This window comes from Bombus terrestris, chromosome 11 (genome assembly GCF_910591885.1).
Source record: "Bombus terrestris chromosome 11, iyBomTerr1.2, whole genome shotgun sequence".
NCBI lineage: Eukaryota > Metazoa > Arthropoda > Insecta > Hymenoptera > Apidae > Bombus > Bombus terrestris.
In genome coordinates, this window is record NC_063279.1 from 3,090,403 (window position 1) to 3,110,554 (window position 20,152).

Genomic DNA, 20,152 nt, shown 5'->3' on the forward strand with positions numbered 1-20,152 from the left:
TCTTTCCGCAATTACGAAAAACACGAAAGTGCTTTTAACGAAATGAATTCTGATTGTTATCGAGATAGAAGAACGATTCTACTTAACTATTTTTTATCGTGACACATTAATTACAATCATTCATAGGACATTTAATCGGAACGCAGCGTACCAATAAATCCAGTTTTCAAAAATATATATCTACGACCGATAGCGTCCACTACGTTCTTCCATATCGTGGAAAAAATCCTAACAATCTGAAATGAGAGAGAGAGAGAGAGCAATATCGCGACGTAATTACATCGCAGATGTAAATTCATTTTTAAAATGGCGCAAGCTTCGGCCGATTTAAATTATTTCAAGATAAATATTCGTATTCAGACGACGTTAATCCTAACGGCGCAGAAAATGCAATCGTACGATGAACAACGCCGGAAAATTGCAACGATTATACTACGTGGTCGTCGAACAAAGAGGATTAATGCCACGCGATCTGCTACTATTTTCAGATATCTGCCACTCGCGTCATCTCCAGCCGCTCTTTTCGAACGTTTGCTAATGTTCGTGTAATTACGTTAAGAAACGTTTTTCCGTGAAAAATGCATCAACCTTCCTGTTCCAGCGTAATTCCATGCAGACTAGGATACGCGGACGAGTTTAAAAGCTGCGCTTTCCTGCTCGATGTGGTAACAGGTTTCACCGGCGAGTAATTACTGAACATCGCGGTAATGAGTTCATTGATCATCGAGCGAGATGGAATCCTACGATGGTAGGAAAGTTGGCGAACAATCGTCGCGGAATGATTATTGTGCTTCTTGCTCGGGTCGTTTAAGATAATTGTTTCCATTATTTCGTTTCGGTGTAATTGATTCGGTTAGGTGCAATGCAATTAGGTTTTGAGCGAAGGGGAGAATTGGGGATTGGTGAAATATCGTTGTTTCATTAATTGGAGGGGGGTGATTGAGCTTGCGTGAAATATAATATTTTTAGAGTAAATGAAGGTTATGGCTTCATATTTGGGAAGATCGTTTTGTAGTATGTAATATACCGAATGAAATTCTATCTTTTTATTTCGCAGCCTGCTATTTCATAGCTATAGTATTTTCCATTACATGTAAATTACATGCAATCGTTAAATTTTTAGTAACGTATCTCATTTCCTCAACTATTCGATCAATAAAATTCTCTTGTTTTTCTTCCTTTTTTTAATTTAACAGTTCCATTCCAATTATCGAATATTCTTTCTACAAGCATTTCTACAAATCCTATTTATTTTTATTTACCATTTTTATTATCACGTCAAGAAGCAAGATACCAAGATGAACGAAGCCTATCATGCTCGTATACTCCGAGAAATTTCATCAAACGAACAACATATTTTTTATCAATCCTTATTTCATCATTAAACCAGGAACATCTTTGTTATAAATTCCCGGAACAAAATTATTTCATCAAACGAGATTTCTCAATCAGCCACTGTTCATTCTCACGATGTTCGCAGAGTCAAACTGCGTAAAAATCCGTAGTTTAATTATAATCGAGCGTCTCGTAACTGATTCAAAGGAACTTGTAACATAAACTAGAACGTCGTTAAATTATTGTACGTGAAAGGACGCGATCCTAATCGTCAAGCGATGGAAACAACATCACTCTTCTCAACGTTTGTAGAACGTATCGAGTGCGAACAATAAGCATTCGCGAATCGCATTAAAGCGTTCACCATGTCGCGTTACAACGCTGGCAATCCATTTTCCCGATCCGCGCTGCTATATTAAATTTTCAGTTGGGTACACACGCAGGCTGGCCCGCGCATGGATATGGATATGCATAGGCACTGAGCGTAATTTGACGACGATAACGATACTACGTCCGGCCGACACCTGGCAATGAACTGTTTTCAGTTGTCAATCCGCAAACCGTATTATTCCGCCCGATAATGACGATCCAACGAATTCCAAATTGGAAAATTTCGTTACAGTCCGCGATCCACCGTCGACAGTTTATTTTTCTCACTGATCTGCAACACGATGGAACGCGTTGACGGGTTGAGAACACAGAGGGAAATGAATTTCAAGCTACATAGTTCAGCCAACGTGTTCCCGGGCTGTTCGCTATGGCGATGTTGCGGTAAGAAGGAAGTTTCTTTGGTTTCTTAGTAAGATATATCACGCAGATATATGGCGCTTGGTCGTACGTAAGAGACGTTTTAATTTGGTTAATGAGTTTGGAAATTGTTGCTTGGAAATATGCAAGTTTATACAGACTCGGCAAATAATTTGATGAAATGGAACAGAACATACGCAATGTAATGTAAAGAGTCGAAAGAATGTTCGAGAGGTATTACTTGATCGTAATTTTAAATGTCAGAATTCTATTTTACGAGAGCAATGAATGAAAAGATATCTGTTACGATGTTACTAATACTCTTATAGGAGTTCTAATTTTATTTGACGAACACGAGAAGAGAAGACGGGAAATTATATTTTTTAATTTTTTCCGATGGTGCAGTAAGATAAAATAAAATTACGTTGTCGATTAATCCCGTGTTATTAAATTTATCCCTTTATTCGATTTTGGATCTGAATTATATCTAAGATGTAACAGGCAGCGACCTAGTGATTCTCAAAATCGCTTCAATTAATCGAGTAGAATTTTTAAACGAACGATACAGACTTTAAAGCGGCTGATTGCCTGGAGAAGCATGGAAAGCTAAAGGTACCATTAATTTTCACCCCGACTACATCGTAATCTTAATAAAATTCACCGAGCACTTGCACGAGCCCAGTTAAGCTCCAATCGCGTTAACACGCACTATCCGACCGTTCTTCGAACACAGTCACGAGTTGTTAATTGCAGAGAAAGAGAGATAAGTAGATAGATAGATCGAGAAGGAGAGCTGAAAGGAAGCGTTCAGATCGGCAAAAAATCGTATCGATGAAGAAAGAGTCTAATCCTTTGACTAGCTGAGATAGTGGCGTATAAAGCTTGGCTTTTCCAAGCTTCAAAGGTTTCAAACTTTTACGATTAACACTATATAAAGCTCAAGTTTTTTCAAGCTTCAGAATTGAGCTTTAAAGGTTGAATTTTCAAGGGTTATATCATAGAATGTTGAAAGCTTTCGGAACTTTAAGATTGACATTTCAAGACTCAAGTTCTCGACTTAAAAATCAACTTAAAATTCAAATAAGAAAATGAACAACAATTATGTAATGTATCTTGATAATTTCCTAATTCCATTTAAAGACACAGAACCTTAAATTTCTTATTGGCTTCTTTTTCGATCTTTTTTCTCTTTCTGTAATCTAAGTTAACTTTTCAAAATGATTCACGTTCACGTGAAACATTTCGAAGCAACGCGTTCATTTGTCTTTATTTCTCTCTCCGACTTACACTCTGTTTTTTAATAATTACTTAATTTTCTTTATTCGTCTAATTAAATTTTCGCGTGCGTTTTTCAAGACGTATTTCGTTTAGAACTATTATACACATTTATCAAAGAGCAAATTGGATGGATCGGATCTTCCAGTTGAAATACTCAAACCTCGAACCTATAGAGTTTTGGTATTTATGACTGAACCATCTCTTTTATTTGATACGTAAAACGCTTTTAGAAACAAAAAGGTAGGCTGAAACTTTTCTAGTTAAATAACTCTCATGCGAGCGTAGGTACATCTTTTCATTCGATTTTCTTTGACGCATTCGAGGCTCTCTCTCTCTCTCTCTTTCTCTCTCTTTCCCGTAGAGAAGACTACTGAAACTTCAAGTAGAGAAGAATGTTGCTGGGACAAGGATGCAATAAGTGGCTTTGAACGAGAATTCGAGACAACAGCCACTCAAATATCTCGCGGCGAGTAACCGCGTGAGCGTTTTAAACGCAAACGAAGGAACCTGCCGTATCCTTTCGAGGCATTCGAACGCGGAAATTTTAATTTCCTTTGTCGGTGGGTCGCGTGCGTTTCAAACGCGTCTATTTATTAACTTCATTCGGGCGAAATTGCGGCAGAAACGCAAAATTTGCCTCGCCACTTCTTACTCCGTGCGTAATGTACGCGGTTTTCTCTACTTTTTCGGTGGATGCTACCTATGGCGTTCTCCAAGAACATCCCTCTGTGCATCTTTATGGAAATTTTGCAATTCTAGCTGCCTCTGGCAAGTAATAATAATGTCTAACGCAGATTCGCATTATGCGTTCTTCTTTTGCCTTTACTCCTCTTTCCTTTCTCTTTCCCTTTTTTTCCTTTTTTCTTTCTTTTTTCTTTTTGTTTTTGTAGGGATGATCTGTGAATACGAAATGGTATTGTTACGATATATGAAGTGTGCGAACTCGTTATAACGCGCGCTGCGTATTGTTTGGAATATTATTCGATGTTTTGCATAGATATACATGTGTGAAGATTATTCTGACGCGAACTACTGTCTGTGTTCGAAAGTAAAATATTTGACACGGTGTAATCCCGTGCTTGCATGTTGTTATTAAAACGTTTAAAAGTTACGCGACTTCTAGCGCAGAATAATTTCTTTTTAATTCAAAAGCGGTTTATCGGATTGTCAGATGTAGAATTAGTTGTTCTGTATTTGTAGCAAATTTTTAAATTTATCCTTTACATTCGTTTACATGTAAGAACAATTTAGATCTTTTGATCACTGAATAAATACGTAAATATTTACGGATCAATTAATTACAATATATCAAATTTCAATTAATTACAATATATCAAATCAATCGTACGCGTAGCGGAGATAATTACACGCTCAACTCGTGGCTTTCTTCCCCTTTAATTCAGACAGATTTTCGACGAACGGGCCTCCTAAGATAGCACAAAATTTCAAGACGACTTTTTTTTTTAATTCTAAAATTTTTGCTAAACACGTAGCGAATCCAAGCTTCCGTATTTGTGTATGTATTTTTATCTCATTTACAATTTATAAATAACATTAATTTAGCGGAAGATCAACCGGTCCTGGGTTACGTTTATATAGATCAATTGATCAGTTTATTCGTCCAGTTAAATATCCGATCCTATAGAAATTAATCGAAAGGAAGTTCACTATATTTGAAAAATTATTCCTTCGTTTACATTCGTTTTATTCGCAAAATTAGTTAATCGTACAGTGAACGACTTTTTCCTAAGTTCGTACGGTCCTGTGTTCAACGACCAACGTTCATAAAAGAAAGGAAACGACAAGGAAGGACGTGGAAAATTCAACGATTCATCGTGACAGTCCATTAATATTATTTACACGGAAAGATCGTGTCCGACGTTTGGACGAGAACGTGCTCGCGCCCCTCTCGCCGTTTAAATTTCTATTAAGGACATGATTTGTGCCAGGTCTGGACGAATTAGGAGAAGGTTGAGTCGAGTTTTATGGAAGGACGCTGAATACTCTTATTCCTCGCGCTCCTTAATGACATTTTACTTCCTACCCCCTTGAGTTCAATTTACTCGAACGATTCCACCGTTTCGCGTGCACTTAACGATGCCCCGCGTGATGAATCGTTGAAAACTTTTCCCATACGTATCACAGGATACTCGATTTTTCCTTAACATTGTCGGAACGCGTCGTTGTAACGTAGCCTAAGCTACGTGATCGGATAATTCTGTATGGAAATATCAGCGAAGTTGACACAGCGTGGACATTATATTGTCGGAGCTAGAGACTTCGTGTTTTTCCATTTTCAGATTTTCTGTCTGTCTGCGGTCACTTTAATTTCCAGATTGCAATTTCTCGCGTTTGATATCGACCAATTAAAGCAGTTGACGACGACGCATAGAATAATTGGGAAGAATTAATAGATTTCAGAGAAACGTCGCTAAACGACCAAAGAATATTCGCTGACAAACTTGTAGAACCTGTGATAATCTCGGAAGTATTTTCAGAAAGAATCCGCATATTAATCTGAAAACGTTCATTCTATCGTTGCTACTTGCTTGCCCGAGATCTAGAAGATTCAGTGAAATTCCAGCTTCTGATTCACCAGACTAGACCCATTCGAGAATAATCTCTCGCCATAAACATTCAGATTCCATATAATTGAATTAATAGGGTCGTAAAGTTGGATTCACGATTATATTCGAACCGACAGGCTACGTTACAAATTAAAATGGTATCATAGATTTTGTAACGAAGAACTCGAGTCTCTCGCGTGCAGAGAAAATTTCTCGTAAAGTTAAAACGTCACAGAGCGAAAGAGCCCGACAATGTAACAGAGTTTGCGCTCTTTGCGTGGCGGAAATACAGTCAGAGGGAAAAATAAATGGACTCGTTCAAATATAATAAAAATACGGCTTGTTCATGTACAAGTGTAAATATTATAAATGTTTATAATATAATATTATAAATGTTTCGATTGTTTACTGAATAATCTACGATCTACAAGGATATAGCGCTGCTACAAGGAGTCGTTTACGTACCAAAATAATTAATTTCGTATTTTTAAATGTTTGGTATTTTAATGGCAACGCGTTTCAATAGTGTTTGTCTTATATCATTTTTATACAAATATTAATAACGACAAAACTCGCGCGTCTAACACTGTGCAATATTAATTTCATTAACTACTTACCATCTGTCCGCTTATTTTTGTGCCAAACTGTAGATCCGGCGTTCGAGATCCCAAGGCGGTGTCATTCCTTTCTTCGAGGGTAATCGCATCGACAGGAAATAATCGAGCTTTTAACAGGTGTTGGACGAATCATAAGGTGTCCCTTGAACCGCGAAGCAAGGGCTAAAAATAGTTGGTCGGATCGCATTTTTCTTATTGACGGTTCTAATGGAGCTGGACGAAAAGTTAGGAAGCAAAACGGTGTAAAACTGGGAAACAACTCGGTGGCGAAACGTGTATTTGTAACTGTGACGTTGATGAAATGGCTTGGAAGAAATGAAAAGAATTGCGAGATTGTCGATGAATAGCGTGTAAAGATTGGAGGAATGGAAGTGAACGTCCCTTGACATTTTCTGGTGTGAAAACGTTTAAAGATTGCAAAAGTTAAATTATCGATTAAGTAATGAGATTTTCGAGCAGTGTACTCGGTCGTATTGAATTATTAAATAAAGCAGTTAACGATAAAGTAAATGACGTGATAAATTTGATTAGCTTCGTATGAACGTTTTTAATAATAATAAAAAAAAAGATTGAGCAGCGAATATAATTCACAATTATATCGAACTTAATAGGAATAAATAATTCCGAGTTGCTGAAAATATCCGAAACTAGATGAAGCTTGGCAGCCAAAATTGACTAGCTGAAGATATTCGATCATAAAATTTACACTTTTGAATAAAGATGATGGACTTGAATGATCAAACAGAACGAAGGATTGAACAAACATAGCATCCAATGAATGAATAAAATCTATCGAAAGTCGTAAAGTGAAAATTCTTCTTAAAAGTGAAATCGCTAAAACTCGATACAAACGGAATTCTGTTTCATTTTTAATTCCATCGTGGATCACTTATCGCCTTTTGTATAAAACAGACCAATCTGTGTTTTAATAATCAAGATGTATTGTACTATTGTATTACAATATCGTACATAAAGTTTACTGCTAATAAACATCGACAACGACAGGGAAAATTATACCAGCTCGGTAATCTCCAGAAAAATGACTCAATTAATTTGAGTAAAGAAAGCGAAACGAGAGGAACAAGTTAACGTTTTATTATACCTTTCTTTTTCTATTTTTTACTCCGTTGGAAAATTACTTAGCGATTTGAATAATTTTTCATTAGATCCTTCACGAACCGGGAACACCACAGTCAGAGGAATTGTTCAGCTCGCCCAAAGGATAAATTTTAATTGGTGGCGTGCGGTGGCGTACGATAATTATACCGACTAACTCTGATGTGGTGCGCAAGTTGGCTCGGAGCAACGATTATGTCGTGTGCTGATTAATGCGTCAACTTTGTTAACCAGTTGACCGATTCGAGATTTTGCGCCTGGCCGCCAACTAAGAGACTTGGCCGGCAAACTTCAAAGCTGCAACCGGCCACGGAATTCTATTCTTCGCGTAAATAGTTTCGCGAAAGGAGAAGCGTAATTATCGAACGGTGTTTCTTGCCAGCCGCAACTATTTCAATTCCGGCTCTTCTCCTCCCTTACCTATCGTTTATTAAACGTCGCCATGTTTATTACGTTCGTGAAACTTTGCGCAGGGTTCTCTGTGTAAAATTTTATCCCTCTCGAAAACTAACTCCGCGACGAACGAAACGCAATTAACTGCGATCGTATCCTTTGACTTTCCTTCGTTCTTTCAGATTGTTGAGAGTCGAGAGTCTGTGATTACTCGTTGCTTTCGTAAGCAGTGCAATATACTTTATTATATTTATTTTTTAGCTTCCCTCGGCCCTTTTCTAATATTTATTTTCTATAACGTGAACGCGATTTCTCTATCGTTTAATAGCGTTTTATTATCATTTTTAATTGTGTGGTGTTTCGTATTAAAATTTATTGGGACGAAGCTTGTTGTTTTTAAATTGGGAATTTATAATATCTGATCATTTTTCGGCATCAAAAAGCAATTAAATTTTAACTGATCGAAGTGTAATTTAAAATAAAATTCGCTAATCGCCATCAACCCTATAATTCGTTCAAAAGTATCAAAGTAATTTTGCTTACTTCATTTCCTAAAGATCGAAATTTAAAGGAAAGGGGAAGAAAATTTCCGAAGGAAAAATTGAAAGACGATGAATAAAACAGCATGATCGACATTTTTTAGATGATACTGTGCCAATATGCATAAAAATTGTATTAAACACGACCGACATTGGAAAGACATCGGCCAGACAATTATCGAGCACAGGATCGTCTAGAAAATATCCGAATAACTTGATCATACCGGCGTGTTCCACGTTGTTCGTAAATTCTGTCGAAGAATTTATTGATTTGCGGCGATCGTGGGCCACGCTATCAGCTCGTACTCTTGAACTTTTTGATAATTACTTCAAGTTCGCCGGCAAGTTCGGCAACGTGTAATTAAGTACCGCAGATACTTGGTCAGCTAAATTATCGGGAATGAAGTTGAACGAGAACAGCCGAGTTTATTATCGAGCCGAAAGCAAACTTTCCGACCACCGCCAGGTCCAGTCAACATAGCCTTTAACGTAGCCTTTTTACGCGAGACTCTTTCCCTAATCTTTCTTTTTTTTCTTTCTTCGTTTTACTATCAGTTCCTTAACTTCTCTGCGAGTTCCTGGGAAAACGGACATCGCTAAAACAGGAAACAGATAACCTTCGCAAAGATCAGAGAAAAATTCTCGATGCCGAAGTCGTAAAGCGTTAGCTGTTAGGATTCCTGTGATTCCCGATCAGTTTTCTTTTGTTTCGTGCTAGTAGTATTTCCCTCTAATCTTATAAATATTCCTCTAATCTCAATATAAATATTCTCAATCTCATTACAGATATTCCATAAACGAATGTAAATGCTTATCAATTTTCCGATGAATTTCCGAAAGATGGAAATTTTCTGAAATAAAAGTAGGATATATTCTAATTTAAGAAAGTATCGACTTGTAATTGTCCAAGTCTTGACGCTTAACTTCTAGAAAAAGACAAATTACCAAAATTAATAAGAATACACACGACTATTATAAGCAATAAAAACTGGGATCGTGTAAAAATTTACTCTGTCGTATATTTTATGATTATTCTTTATCAAAGTTCTCCCTTCGGTAAATAGATTTTATTCCAATCTATTCCAATATAACGAATCAAACGATCCATCGAATCAAACAATTTTTATCGTCATCGATTTGATCTAAATGCACTAAAAAACCAAAGGTTGTTCAATCGTGTATTACGTTCGTGCAATAATAATTAAAAGGATTGATGGCCTGGCAAGAACACAGCGATATTGTAGAAAAATGCTACGTCGGATAGGAAAGTGTTCGAGTTGGCTAGACACGATCAGCGAAACCTGTAATTTTCTTTCCGGATGGAATATCCCATTCGATGATGAATTACTTGTCGTCGTAGTCGAACGGCTGACACGCGAATCATGTTGCACGGCGACCGATGAACGCGATATATTTTTTCCCTGCCACTTGTTCGATAAAACGTGTTGGATAGGTGGAAATATGTTCTTTCATTTCTTGGAAGCTTCAACAGCTAATGAATTTCTTATGATGAAAGATAAGGTGAGAGTTGTGAGAATATGAATGGCCGTGTAACAGGTAATGTGTTTATTACAGTACGTTTCCGAGGAAACTATTTTTTGTGATTAATATACAATCAGTGATTTGTTCATTTCGACTTCTGTTTTTTTGAATTTCGAATTTCTGAAGAATTTTTCACCGTATGTTAATTTTATTGGCTTGGCACCTAAGTGATTGCGGATTTTGCCATTACCACTTATTGCCAACACGATAAGTGTAAATATTTTAATTTTGGCCAGTGAAGAGGGTCTCTATTTTATTGGTTGTTTTAATCTATTATTATATATGAATCAGGTTTAGCGTGAACAGGATTTACGCTGGATTAACACTAGAACTACCGATAGTAACACGAAGCTATTTCTATCAAAACAAGGGAAAATGACTGATCTTTAAAAAATACATAATAATAGAATATTTTTATATTTATTGATTTATTGCTTTCTTACAGAAGAAATTCTATGTTTATTATTGATCCATCTGGGATAATGACCCCTAAACGAGGGTTGACGTATTCATAAAATCGTAGAACCAGTTATTTTGACTGCTGTGGTATATCTAATGTTAGTATCTAGCGATCCAGCGATCGATCCGGAATTTTCCTGATAACTGATATCATCGTATCGAATGATACGTGGTAAAAATTTTTAAAACGTGTGGGGAGTTGTAGAAAACGAGGAAACTGGTTAATTGGGGTTCGATAAACAGATTACAAGACCCTTTTATATTTTGACAAGTACCAGTCATTTTGACTGGTATCGGTATAAGTAACCTTGATACAAAATTATTTTCAGTTTGAATACATAAAGAACAAAATAAAATTCATTATATTATTCTTTCAATTATCGTTGCGAAAGTCATTACATTATTGCGGAAGAAAATATAACGTGAAGTAGGAATTTTAAAATAAAATTGTAAAACCAGTCAATTTAATTGGTGTGTTAGTTCAAGTGTTAATACTAATATCGATAATAAGTGTTGCACGTCGATGATCTTAATTCGGGAAACAAGTTTGCTATTAAATTTAAATACTACAATTTCTAAAGGTTTCAATTCGTCATAGCATTCTTATTATCATCGCTTCGATGTGTTTGGAAAATTTTCAAAATATTTCCTAAGATGCGCATTAATTTCCTTGCAACGAATGTTCCATTGCTGTTCGTAACACGCAGAATAGTATATGAATACCGCGTGAGATTCACTCATACTCGAACTACCAGTTGTACCATCCACAGACAAAATACAATCCTCTCCTGCAAACTTGGCCCATTTTCTCAAACTCACGAGCCTAAATTGCCTGGCTTGCAAACCCACCTCTCAGGAATTACCCTTTCCTTATCAGTCGTAAAATTACTCTCCCTTCACGGTAGATCCCCGTTGCGACACACGATAAGAAGAAACAAACGAAAATGACACAGAAATGATCTCGATTTCACCGCGATTCCACGCTTCTCTAACTCGCAAGTTCGGTCGAACGTGTGATTCGAGAGACGCGAAGGACCGGAAATTACTGTCTATGAAGAACCTCGTGTCTCTGGTTAACAACGGGAATATTAACGTTGCAAATGATTACTATGCTTTTGAAAATATTTCAAAAAAGTTTTTTTTTTTTAAATAATTTCTTTCTTCTTGATGAAAGCACATGTACGTATACGCCTATGTCATCAATGTAACATTGCTGAACTCGGTAAACTAAGAACTACAGCAGAATGAAAATGTTACAGACAGTGTTCCTTTTATTTTTGTATCTTTATATACTTATTTTATAAATTACGTTTTATAAGGAAATAATAGGAAATAATTATCACCTTACGAAACGAAAGAAACTTTTCAGACAACCTAATACATATCTATATACACGAAACAGAGAAGTTTCGCTAGAAAGTTACATATTTCGTCGCATGTTTCAATTAAAAATATTAAATCACAATTGTTAATTTAAATATATAATGTAACTGGTGTGAAAGTTTCCAGGCAGCGTGTGTATGGTATTATCGAGTGGTGTTTAATAATGGACAAGCAGATGCGTTCGTTGATCGAGCAGGGACGATTATTGAATCGGTCCCGTTGGCAGCGTTGCGTTAAGCAGGTCATCGATTATAAGTCAAAGCATCATCTATCAAGCGATGGAACGTATGGCGTACAGCACGTGTCTAGGGGGACTGAATATGCACCGAACTGTGAAGTTTTCTTTGCTTCGGTGCAACAGTTTCCTTCGTTCCAACGGATCGCCATGGCCCGTGCCTTTACACCTGGCTGCATGCGATGATAGCCTGGATAATACTTGGCCAACCGGAAGTTATAGTTCACAGTAGTCTGCCTCGAAATCGCTCGTTGCAAGACACATTAAAAAAGGGGCATGCGTGACTCGTCCGCAAGAAGTCTCTCCGTGGCTCGAATTGCTTCAGTTGTTATCGACTTATTTATTTAAACACAGGATGTTCACTTTGTCCCGATTGTCAATTTACGATGATTTAAGTCCGTTGATTGTTCTCGCTTTTTCTACGCGTTAGTATCGCTACAGATATCTTCTTCTTTCGGATTAACTCATTCAGAAAAATTATGAAATATACGAAAAGTAGTAGAATAATATCGAAGACCAAAATCAAATATTTTGGATAATTTTGTTATATTACAAACGTTAGTTTTTTAATTTACTTAAAAAATTACTATTATTCGCAAGTCATCTTCTTCTAAGAAAGAAACTTACAAACAGAAGTGTTTTGCTTCTCACCAATTACAAATTAATCGTGTATTTATATAATGAAATTGAACAAAAGGTGGAGTCGATCAGTTCTCGGTTTCTACATGTAGCTGTACATATAAAAAATTAGCTTGCAAGTTGATAAAGACCTGCGCTACGTACGTTGCGCTTTTTATTTTCAAAATCTAATATTATATTATAATTCCTACAGATGTGTGCCTACTCTACGAGATTGTATTTTTAACTTCATAAAAGCAGTTACAAGCAATAAAACTGCGCGTGACAACGTCGAAGCTGTCAGAACGATTCAAACCTATGGAATGATCTATGTAATATTCATTGTGCGCATTGTACTGCGATTTTTTCGCGTAAACAACAATGTTGCGTGTCGCGTATCAATGACATTGTCATACATACGATGAATGGTGATAAAATTGCACCGGAGTCTGACGGCCACGTGGGAAATTCAGTTCGTGTCAGTCCACGCTTGTCACACAGCTGATGCTCCAATATGTGTACGTACCTGAAACACATCATAATCCGTAAAACTTTTAAACGTGTGCCGTGGAAACGCGATACGAAATCGGAATACGGAACGTTTTGACAGTCAGCGTACGTACATGAACAAAGAGTATCATTAAATGGAAAATGGGTTGGAATTTTGATGAAAGACAGAGAACGCGACAGGGAATATATAGAATAATGATGAAAGAGGTGGAAAAATAGGGTATTCGATGATTCACGTTTGCGGAAACGCGATGGAAATTGAAAAAAGGAATTTTCATTTGCGTTGCGGAACACGTACGTACGTTTTGTCATCGAATCGATTGAAGGGATATTCCAGTTTTGTGGAAAATGGATATTTGGAAATGGGATTATGTCGACCTTCTGTGATTTTTGCAACGAATAATTCTTTAGGGAATTGCAAATTCTCTCGGCGGAAATTTTTCATTTTCAACTTTCGAAAATTAAAATTGTTACCGTTCGAATTCGAAAAATTGAAAATTTGAACGTTTCGACTTAAAAATTAAAAGAATCGCACGCTTCGGCTAAAGACTTTCGAAATTTCGTATGTTTCAATCGGGAAATTTGATACCTCGATCGTTTCAACCTAAAAACATGGAAATCCTTAGGCGTTTGATCGAAAGCATTCGAAATAATTTCGGACGTTTGAATTAAGAAACTCGAAGTCTCGGATATTTAAATTCAATTTGAAACTCTACAATTTCAACGCATTTTACCCCGCATATTTTCAATTCAAGACATTCATTCCAATTTCCCAAGTAAAACTCGTTCGATCGCTTATTTAATGGTTACTACACCCATTTCCTTGCGTCGAACAATCGATAGAAGCGAACTATCAACCTAGAAATTCTATATTGAAATCCGATATCTTTAAACGACGTATCTATATACAGCACAGAGAATATCGAATGTCCAGATGGAAAACAATTAATCGAAAGTTGTGTAAGATAATCTTTTATACTTTATGCGCTGAAAACGAAGGAACTGGATGTGAAAGAAAAACGGAAGAGTATGAATAAACGAGTAATCAAAAAGCATTGTTTCTTTTCCCGTAAAAGCCGATAAGAGAACCAAGCAATCTGCTTTTCTTCAGAAATTTCATCGTTCTTTCAAGTCTTCGGCATTGTGATACGACGAATTGTTGTCTCGCGTACCGAAAAGTCATTCCTGCCAACAATTCTTTCATAGACGTATTTTCGGGATAACATCGATCGCTCTTCTCCCTTTCTTTATTATTTCTTTTTTTTGTCTTCCACGATCCTTGAATAAGACATCGTCAAAGGATAGCGTCTTTGTGACAATGACTTTTGAGAACGTAAAAATGAAACAAGTATCGAATCGGATCTCAACGTGGAATTCGGGATAAGAGAGAATAAAAGGAAGAAATTTAAGTGGAAGAACAAAATTCAAAATGTCCGAATATACTCGCTGAGGCTCGCTGAGTTATTATAACATAATGTTCATGTTTTCGTTATTTTGTTATCAGATTCGAAACTGCAAAAGATTATGTAATTTCGTTAAATCTCTACGATGTTGGAAGATATCCAAGTTTGCTAATTTCACGGTATTTTTAAAACTCCTAATCTTGTTTTGCGATTCTGTATCGGATACCGCAAACCATTTTCCAATAGAAAATTCCGACAGCTTATAACGGCGGTGTTCGTTTTTCAACAACGTGCATGAAGATGTAGTACAGGTTTTGAGAAAAAGACCACACAATGCCTGCATTCTGATCCAATTCCAAACGTTTTTCTCGCTCAAAAAGCACAGAGCGCGTTTTATCTCCGTATATTGCGAAGATCGTCGATTTCGAAAAATTAGAAAAATCGAAGATTTAACGGGGGAATAAATTATAAGATTCTACAACAAAATTCGATTCTAGGTTTTAAATTCAACTCTACCATTGCAGACTATATTCTTGAAATCCAAAGTAAAAATTAATATACGCCAAGAAATAATATAAGAAAAAAAATGTCTGTTAGAACGTCCATCAGTGAGAAGCAGATAAAAATGTTCTACGATTCATATGCATCTTATTAATGACGAAAGTACGCTCATGTTAAATGTTAAATAAATCCTATCGGTATCGCGTCGACAATCATACAATTTCAACGAAATGGAAATTGAATGAACGAAGTTACTAATACACTTGAATGCTACCTAGAACATGACCGATTCAGAGTATGGCCTTTCACGCATTTATGGGAAATTTAAAGGTACAAAAATGTAGAAAATATACGCAATATGTAAAAATATAAAAAATACTCGAAACGAAATATTTGTTATAATATTTAATGGAGGAAATAAATTTCTATACAGGTTCCATTTCGTTGATTCTATTAACAAACGTATGAAATTATACAAAAATCCTGATCCTAAAATTTATCCATTATTCCACATTTATCGTCAAATTCTAACAGAATGAAACCGATAAAAATTTCACATAAAATCTCGCAAAAAATTAAACAGTTTGAATAGACCTGCGACCTTTTATATGCAGGTTGAACGAACCTGGACGTTATTAATAGACGTTCCTGTGCACTTGTTGCACGCGTAAAAAGCTTCAATTCGTGGACGCAGCAATAGGATAAGTTTTAATGCGCGCGAAAGTGACACGAGTGTGAGAGAGAGTTCAAACTGAAAACGGCAGGTTTCCAAGCTTTTATTCGGTCAAGAGGAAAGGGAAAAGTAAGGTGGGCAGTGAAAAAGAAAGAAAGAGGATTATATCTCAATACTCTTACTTATGAACGTTAAGCTCTTTTCTCTCTCTCTTTCTTTTTGGGTGACTGGTGTAGAACACTTGACGATGGTCTCGAGCCAGGATTTCTTCTTTCTTTAAAATAAAGTTCAAGAAGAGAAAGTGAAAAGAAAATGATTTTCCAAACGTGGTAAAGAGGAGAAACTGGTGAAAAAAGGGCATGGCAACAGCTGGGAGAAGTGAAACTTGCGCAAAGTAATTAGAAGCTGTTGGAAGGAAAGGGAAGTTCGAAAGTTTCGCATCCTCGTTTGACCATGGCTAGACGTACACCTGAAGACGCACGATACTGTAAATGTTGTACAGTCATAGAGCTATATGTGCAGATCTTAAATGTGAAATATTATAGACAACACTTAGTTTGACGTAGCAATATATTTGGCATCAAATTTTCAATTAATTAAAATCAAACGTACGTTCGGAAAATAATGCAAAATACGCTTCAGCGGTACCGTCTGTCATATCTTCGTGGAATTATAAAAAAAAAGATTTCGTATCAAATGGAAGAGAAGTTGGTCTCCATCTGTTGTATCATGAAATTGTTATTGTTTTATGAGGAAGAATTGATTAATACTATAAAATTTCATTGATAATGTTTAGTGACTAGCCGTAAACGATAAGTGTGACGTCGAGATAAACGTCGTAATGTTCTCGTTGCCAGTTTCGTCGGAAAATACGCGTTCAATGACATCTCATTGCGTTAAATGTCCAGCGATAAACGAAACTTGTCTCGCTAGTTTTTACGTCACGTTCGATTTCCGGTGTAAGTCACGGAATCCCTGAACGAAAATTTTCCCGGTCGTTCGCCGACTTTATTGAGAATACCCTTGCTCTAATTTTTCCTCTCAAAAATAGTATCTTACTAGTTACCATTTAATTAAAAGGACGATGGGAATGCTGATAGCGAAATATTTCTAGCCGATAAGTTTGATTATCTTTTTCGACATATCGAGCGCAAAATTTCGGAAAATATGACATATATAGTAATCGAAACGAATGAAAGGAAATAGATAGACACGTCTTTATGGATTTTCCAATTTTCATGTAACTTGGTGGCGAGAAAGAAGCACTTTACTATGACTCAAGTTGAAAAATTGAAGCGATTAGTTAAGTCCGAAAATACAAGACCGATGATCAATTCACATATTCGTAGTGATTAATTGTATACGATTATAAAATTCAGCGAGAAATTTGTTCCGTCTATTAAATATCATAACAAACACTGTCTTTTCGGTATTTTGTATATTTCTACGTATTACACGTGTTCTATGTATTTTTCTTTCTTTCAGTTTCCTATAAATACATCAAAATCCGCAGTCTAATCATCACGTTCCATCTATCAAAATTGACTCGATAGTAATTCCGTCACAAAAGCTGGAAGCTTTAATTAACGATAAACATGTGTATGGCCGACTTCGATTCTAACGATAATTTGTCGTTCGTCCAACCAACTCTTTCTCGCGTCCATTAAACTAAGAGCAACGACAATAGAAGAGAACGATAGAAACTGAAAGAAATGAGAAAAACGAGGAAGGTTGGTAGGAGGGTTGATCTGTCGTCGATAATGCCGCTACGTGTCTCGAATAGCGAAACGATTGAAAATACGCATCGAGGTTCGGCACGAAACGAGGAAAGAGCGAGAACTGTTTGCACGCGTGCAACGCATTCATTGAATATGCAGAAAGTGCGTGCTTCATACGGAAACAAACGGTTCATCGAATTTGCACGTGGCTCGCCTGATACGGGCTCGTGCAACTGTGAATCGTACTCGCTACGCACCTCTCTGCCTTTCGTTTCACGACAGAGGTTCGCAAACTGTACCTCAGTATAGAAAACTGTATTGTTTGGATGGTGGTAGAATTTCAGAGGAGAATTGATGGAATCTCGGTGGTTGTTTTTCCTTTTCGAATCGTGCAGCTCCTTGTTTTCATTCTTCAATGGTAAAACTACGAATACAGAAGCTTTTGTGAACTACACAGACCTTTTTACCATATTTTTTCCTATCTAATTATGTCAGCGAATTAACAAGTTTTAGTAGATCGTGCGTCACATAGTCTTGGTTGCAATTACATGTAATTTTAATTTGGATAATTATAATATATAATTTTGCAATTTTATGAAACAAGATAAACAAAATGCTGCTGTACAATTGGGATAATTTTATTAACAGACTAAAGGAATAGAACTTATGTGGGAGATTCGTTTCACTCAATGAATATTACAATGATTACTGGGTTTCTGATTTTCAATTTTTCCTAATTCCATGAACATCCGCAGTCTAAGCATCGGCAAGATTTTACGACGAACAAGTTTGCAGAATCAACAAATACCATTTTTAAAAAAGCCACTTTCAAATAAAATAAAATGAAGTTTTATTTAATTTATCGTTACGCTTGTTGCTGTCGTTGTAAAAAATCTGACTAGTACAATTTGTGACTTGTAAGTTTAGTAAACGATATTAGTTCAATTGTGAAAGAGAGTTCTGAACACGAATGTTCACTAATTGGACTCATCATCGTAAATAGTAGAAAGTATTACAGAGATCCTATTATTATAAATTATTCATCCTCGAAAGGGTTCATACAAGAAGAGTTCTACCGTATGAAAAATCATAAAAAATGGATTCAATGAATTCGGAATCAATGAATTTCTACTTCGTGAAATGTTAATCGCCTGAACAATTGAAATAAATGGAACTTTACTATATTCTTCCTTCTTTCATTTTAAGCTATACAAATGTAAAATTTCTAATTAAATCTAACGATTTACGTTTACATTTTTCAATAATTATCAAGTAAATCGAATATATCGAATTAAAAAAAAATCTATATAAAGTTCGTAGAATTAAGAATTAATAATAAGAATAATAATATAATTATTATAGATAATAATATAAGATAATAATATAATTATAGAATAATAATAGAATTAAGAATTAATAATAAATAATAAGAATAAAAGGGAATTAGTTCCTGTAAGTACGCGATTATTTAATAAAAAAAAAAACACAACGCTATATATGCATTTTCTATGAATATTTCATCGGTGCTACGAAGCACGATGCTAAAGAGAATTCAAGATAGATAATTCATAAATTTTCTGAGAAAAGATTATACGCGTGAATCAGTGTGAAGTTGTAATTAAAAAGTTCCAGCGATAGCGGTTGTACAGGTTTTATTGATTAGGAAGCTTCTGAAGCGAAAAATTTCTTGAATAAATTGGTTATTTCCTTCGAGCTTCGTTCGAGGAGGAGAAGATGGTAGTTTTGAAGATGACAGACAAGGACGTGTGATTCTTCTTCGGTAAAAAGAAAGTACTTGCTGCTAAGGAGAAAAGATAGGAATGCAAGAAAGTTCTTAGTCGATGAATTTTTCAAGGAAATTAAAGTACTCTCAGGAGTGGAGTTCGTCGATAAGACGAGCAGAACATTTTTAAGAGACAAAACAAAAAAATAAAAACTTGAAATTTTGGAGCTATAAATTATTACATTTCATTTAAATCGTGCAAAGCCGTGTATCATTAAATCCCAAGATGGTTGAGATTATTTTAAGGAAATGATATACTGGAGGAAGAAAAATAAATTGATATATTACAATGATAACATTTGAAAATTTTGTAGAAAAGGTAAGAATGCAAGAAAGTTCCTAGTCGATGAATTTTTCAAGGAAATTAAAGTATTCTCATTAGTGGAGCTCATCGATAAGACGAGCAGAAAATTTTTAAAAGACAAAAGAAAAAAATAAAAACTTGAAATTTTGGAGCTATAAATTATTACATTTCATTTAAATCGTGCAAAGCCGTGTATCATTAAATCCCAAGATGGTTGAGATTATTTTAAGGAAATGATATACTCGAGAAAGCAAAATAAATTGATATATTAAAATGGTAATATTTGACAATTTTGTAGAAAAGGATAATAGGGGCGGAAGAATTCTATATTTAACTAAACTGATTTCCGACTCAATTTTTTACGGAATACGGAATTCACAAAGCACTCTAAATGCCTTCTTTCCAATGGATTCACGCGACAGTTCCCCTCT

At 35.7% G+C, this 20,152-nt stretch overlaps 1 protein-coding gene and 1 long non-coding RNA gene across 3 annotated transcripts in view; both read right to left on the bottom strand.

The window, feature by feature from the left end:
- The window catches only part of LOC100645566, a 623,360-nt gene that overhangs the window by 392,361 nt on the left and 210,847 nt on the right, over positions 1 to 20,152 (bottom strand). The window lies entirely within an intron of this gene.
- LOC125386033 overlaps positions 1 to 20,152 on the bottom strand; it is a 132,755-nt gene that overhangs the window by 41,720 nt on the left and 70,883 nt on the right. The window contains exon 2 of the long non-coding RNA XR_007225851.1: positions 13,250 to 13,355. This is a non-coding gene — a long non-coding RNA (uncharacterized LOC125386033). The remainder of the gene's footprint in view (positions 1 to 13,249; positions 13,356 to 20,152) is intronic.